The following is a 5679-nucleotide window of genomic DNA, read 5'->3' as shown; positions in this document are numbered from 1 at the left end:
AGGAAGGAAGGAAGGAAGGAAGGAAGGAAGGAAGGAAGGAAGGAAGGAAGGAAGGAAGGACAGGGCCTGGCGTTCGTGTGGCGGTCGTGGTGTGGGTGTATGTGTGTGCGCTGCCCTGGGTCCGTGGGTGCGTGATCATGTGATGGCAGGGCCTCTTCCCCCGGGAGGGGATGGCCCAAAGGAGTACCCCCGCTGCTGTGGGGAAAGAACCCACGTCCTGGGTGAAAAGGGACCCATGTCGGGGTGAAAGCACCCAAGAAACCCACACAAAGTGAGACAGCCCTGAGCAGGGTTAGACCCACTGCAGAGCAGCCCGTACCTCCGTGGGGAAAAATCCTGGGAGGTTTTGAAGCTCACTTGAAGGGGAGATGGATCCTGAAGTGAAAAAACAATGAAAACAGAAAGGGAAAAAAAAAAAGGGGGAGTTAAATTAAAGCAACCTGCCTTTCTTCTTTAGGCATGGGAGGCTGGTCAAGCCTATATGTGAGAGCTTTCATCCCTCTGAAACCTGGTGAGTCCACAGAGCTCCCCTGCGGATGCGCAGCCCGTCCAGAGGAAGGGGCTGGGCAGAGAAGGCGGCTCCCAAATGTGCTGCCCATGTGTTTCACTATTTCCCATTGAATTTTAGACTAGCCCAAGCACTCTGTTCCCATTTCACCAGCTCGCTCAGCCCTAAAATCCCTTTTAGCATGTAACGCCCTTGGGTCTGCAACAGTCTTCAGTTTAAAGAATGAATCTAACTGCCTCCAGTTGGAGCTGGCCTGTCTGCCGCCACAGACCAGAGTGACCTTGGCGCTGCTGGGTGATTTTTCTTTTGGTCACCAGTTTGATGACCAAAAAAACTGATGAGCAGATGGAAGAGACACGTGTCAGGGGAGAATAACCTCTTCACCCAGCTCGGAGAGGCTCCGTAGGACAAAGGCTGGTGGGACAGCCAGAGCCAGGAAAATGTGGCTAAAAGCATATTTGCCTGGAGAGGCTGTCAGGGGGAGACAAAGGCAGGAAGCCGATAATCGAGGCAACGAGGCTAATTGCTGGGATTAGTCACCCCAGAGCACTCGGGTGCTGCAGGGGTCAGGCTGGAGGCCCGAGGAGGTCAGGCGAGGAGAGATGGGCTGCAGGGAGGTTTTGGGGAGAGCCTTGGATTCGCAAGAGCTGTGGGAAGGGCTGTTTGGGCAAAGAGCAAAGCGGGGAATCAGGACCTGGACCCCATCTCTGATGGTGCTCCCAGGGCAACGCACAGGGTCCCAGCTCCCCTGGGACTCCCTGCCCACCCCCAGCTGGGGAGAAGCTGGGCAGATCCCAGGAGCACTTCATCCATCCAGCAAATAAAGCCTAATTCTGCAGAGGACTCTTGATTCAGGATATAAACATGCGGGAAAGTGTCTCAAAGCTGCATCAGCTCAGCCCGGTGTGTGTCAGAGGCCAGAACACTGGGATGGCGATGGGGATGGGGATAGGGATGGGGATAGGGATGGGGCAGGACTGGACCTGCTGCAGGGGGTGATGGGGAGAGGCAGTCTGTGCCTGCTGTGTTCTGTGCTGCAGGAAAAAACACCCCCCGGAAACACAGAGCATGAGCTGATTTTGTCTCTGCTGTGATTTTTCTTTTATCCCTCCCTGCTGCCCCAGCGGATGCTTCCAGCCCCAGCACAAACCCATCTGGGCTGCTCTCTCAGGCAGATAAAATCCCCTCTTGCCAGGGAATCTGCTGGAGCTCGGACCAAATAAGGAACTCGTGGCTAATCTTGGGGGAACCGTGCGCAGGAATCAGTCAGCGTCAGGCGAGCTCCCTGCGAGCTCTGTGCTGAGCTCCCGGCACGCCGACAGCACGGTGGGCTCGCAGGGCTCCGCACGCTCATCCAGCACCTGCAGCACCAAAACCAGCCTTGCAGCAATAGTTAGAGAGAGGAAGGAAGGGAGGGAGGAGAACCTCAGAGATTAAAAAAAAAAACCAAACAAAAAACTGCAAGGTTTTCTTTACCTTCATGTCTTAAAATACATTCTACATGGAGAATGTATTCTGTTCTGGAGCAATCCTTTGGGCGGGCGTTCCAGATGCCTCGGGAAGCTTTTCCAAGCAGGAGCAGTGCTTCCACCTGTCTCTGGCTCCATGGGGTGGTGGGAGATCCGAGCTCCGGTACCTTTCCAGCTGGGAGAACTCGGCACTCGCCAGCTCATCTTTTAGAGTAGTGCCATAATTATTTCTCATTTCCATGCACCGAGCTGCCTTCCCACAATTTTGCTCCGGCTGTGTCCCTCAGTGCCAAAAACCCCTCCTCTTTCTGTAAAAAACCCTTGTTCTTCCATACTAAGGACCCACCTATGATGTATTATAGCACCCCATCTTCCCAGCTCTCCATAAGGACAACCTCTCTCCCAGAACATGTTCGGTGCCCTGAGAGGAAAGATCTGTACTGGGTCACAGCTGGAGCGTGTGGGATGGAGCCTGCACGTGGAAATCATCTGCAGCGTGGGTGGGCACCCTCCGGGCTGCCGTGGCCAGGCCACAAGCCCTGGGTGCAGGCGGGTGGCTTGGGATCGCTGGGTGTCTGGGGGGTGCTCTTACTGCTCAGGGCTGGTGGCCCAGTGGTGAGTCATGAGGAGGAGAAGTGAGACCAAAGTTAAAGAGAACCGTTCCCAAAAATAGCAATGGTGCTGTGCTGGTGGGAATCTGCCCCTCTGCGACGGCTTCCCCACTGTCAGCACCCGGCAGGATGCTCCCGGGAAGGGAAACGGCCACGGGGAAGGCAGCGAGCCCAGCCAGGAGCCACGGGCCTGTGGATGGAGCCACCCAGAGAGATGCCTCGGCGTGGCCTGAGGGGAAGCAGAGCCACTTCACGGCGGGGGCACGGCCACCCAGGGATTCCCCCTTTGCTCCCAGCACAACGCAGAGGTTGTTCCTGCCGCCGGCAAGCTGGGCTCACCCCAGCCGTGTACCTGTTGTGGAGTCTCAGGTGGCTTGTAAGGGTTGAGCTCAAACCCAAGGGTTTGCCCACCTCCTCAGGCGAGGGGACAGCTAACAGGGTCTCTCTGTCTTCTCTCTGGATTTATAGACCCTCAGAGATCCTGCTGTCAGATTTGGCTGAAATTATCCAGCAGATTCCAGTAAGGATGAGGCGGGAAACCCCACAGACATCTCTTTTTCTGAGGACACAAGGCCAAAACACTTGCGTGTGCTGATTCGGATGTGCACAACCCCTTCCCTGCGAGAGCCCTTTCCCACCAGAACCAGCGGGATGTTTAAGACACCACTTCGTTGCCCTTTTTGCCAAATAGCTCAACCTTGAGCAGGACTGGTTTCTGATAACCCAGAGAGAAATGCTCTGAGGGAATTATCAGTGACCCACTAACCTGGCTGGCAACAGGACACTTTGCCGGAGGCAGCAGAAGCCCCTCTCTTCCCGCACCCCCACACCCCCCTGCCCTACATCCCAAAGCGCCGAGCGGCCCCGGCGCATCCTACGAGCGCTTGCTCTCTGCTGCAGTCCCCAGTCCAGCTCCAATCACTGGGAATCAAATTTCCTTTCCCGGCTGCCCCAGGAGAGATGCACATTTCCTGCAGCTTCCCTTATCTGGGCTCAGCAATCCCAGGGCTGCCAGGCCTTGGGAAGAGGCTGCTGGGATTTCCTGCCTGAAACAGCCTCCAGCGCCCAGGATTTGCCCGCCCGTCCTCCTCCTCGCTGGGAGCCCAGGGTGAAGGCGAGCCTTCAGCAGGGCAGGGGGTTGCCGGCCCACCCTGGCAGCCACATCTGGCAGGAGCACGATGTGGGGGGGTTGCTGGGCACTGGGTGGTTTGTCCTGGTTTGCCCAGTTTAACGAGCAGCCGTTGCGGTGGGGGCTTCTGGGTCAAGCTGGATTCCCTCCCCAGCCCTGTCCCACAGAGCATCCTCCACCTCCTCCAACTTCAGCACATCTGTTTCTGCATAAAATGCCGCCAAGTAAATGCCTATTGATTTTAATTTTTTTTTATGCCCAAACTGTGAGAAGGGCTAATTCCACACACCACCACCACCCCCAAACTAAAGGCTCTGCCGAGGCACATGGAAGCGATTACAGGGATCAGTCCCCGCAAGCACCTCCTTTCCCAGCACATGCTGTGGGTGAGCATAGGCTGTCATCCATATCCCCATCCCCACCTTCATCCTCATCCTCATCCCCATCCTCACACCCAGTGATGCTCCGAAGCCGCAGGGATCTCCATGCCAGCGTAGACTCCACTCCCGAGGCCAGGGTGTGACTCCAGCTCTTCCCAGCTGTTACTTTTTCAACTAAATGATGCCAGTTTTGCTCAGGGGGTGGTAGAAAAGCATCTTTTAGCATCTTAAAGACTGTGAAAAAAGCCTGGCAGCTGCCACTTCCAGGTGGCAGAGAGTCCTCAGGGCCCACAGGGCCCCTTTAGCCTGGGCACGGGGCAGCACTGGCTGGACCCGGCGTGGGGAACTTGTGGTTAGCAGCTCCTCCCTTGGAAACCCAAGTTAATTTGCCCCTTCAAAAATACATTAGAAGATAAATGTCTTAAAGAAACTCCTCCAGACAGCAACCACGGCATCTTGCAAATCATCCCCCTTGAATCTTTCCCTTGAAGCAGCAAGACATTTTATAACTGTAACATTTCCACTCCACCAAGGATGGTTAGGTTTGTATTTTCAATAGCCCCTGAACATCCCCAAGGGGCAGCAGGGCTGTGTGTCCCCCCCTTTCCTGCCCCCTCTGCCCATCGCCACCTCCTAGGTGCCACCAAACGTTCCCCATGGGAGGGACATCCCAGCCGGGGGCTCACCGGCCTGTACCCGATTTCCCTGGAGATGCCTGGAGGTATTTCAGCTTCAAAGAAAAGCCACTTTTCTTTGGCACGGGGAACTCCTCGAAGGTTGCGGACTGCGTCCAGCTGGCCTGAACCTCACTCAAAGCTCTAATGGTTTTCCGTGGCCAGGCGAGGCATCTCCCTGCGAGGGCCGGAGCCGGCCAGCTGACTGCAGCCCAGGGGGGGCACAGCCCGTCCCGATGCGGCCCCCACCATCGCCACACTGGCCAGAACAGCCAGGTTGCCAAATCAGCTCATCCCCAGGCCCAGCATGGGTGGGAGCTGCTTTCCAGGATGGCTGGGATGCGGGATGGAGGGGATGGGGACAGCAGTGACAAATCCCTGCCACCACAACAGGGACGGGGTGGAGGGCGTGCAGCCGCTTTTCCTGCAGGATTCCTGCCGGGAATGCCACGAATGTGTCCCTGATTTATTTCTCTCGCCAGCTTACGGGGTTTGACACTTCTCTCCTTGTTATCTGGCATTCCTCTGGCATGTATATGTTTCGGGACAGATGCGATACTAACCCTGGCCTGGAGCCAGGGGAGCGGGAAGCGCTCCAGGAAGACGGAGCAGAGCTTTTGGCTGCGCCCAGCTTGGATTTCCAGGAGCACTCAGCAAGTCCAGCCGCATGGATTTAGGGGCGTCCTTTCACCCCACCACCCCAAATCAAAGCCAAGGAACCCCGCTGGCTGCCCTGTCCTTGAAGCCTTGACCCTTCCAGGCCTCCCATGGGTCTGAGAAAGGATAAACAGCGGTGACCCTGCGCCGGGGCCGTCGTGCGTGGGGAGCCCACGGGGCGGCCAGCTCCGCTCGCTGACAACTTGCCAGCTGAGCCGCACAACATTTGTTTGGCCGGTGGCCGTTCCAGT

The sequence above is a fragment of the Athene cunicularia genome (assembly GCF_003259725.1).
Source record: "Athene cunicularia isolate RWA chromosome 5 unlocalized genomic scaffold, athCun1 chr5_part1, whole genome shotgun sequence".
Taxonomy (NCBI): domain Eukaryota; kingdom Metazoa; phylum Chordata; class Aves; order Strigiformes; family Strigidae; genus Athene; species Athene cunicularia.
This window is presented reverse-complemented; position numbering follows the sequence as displayed.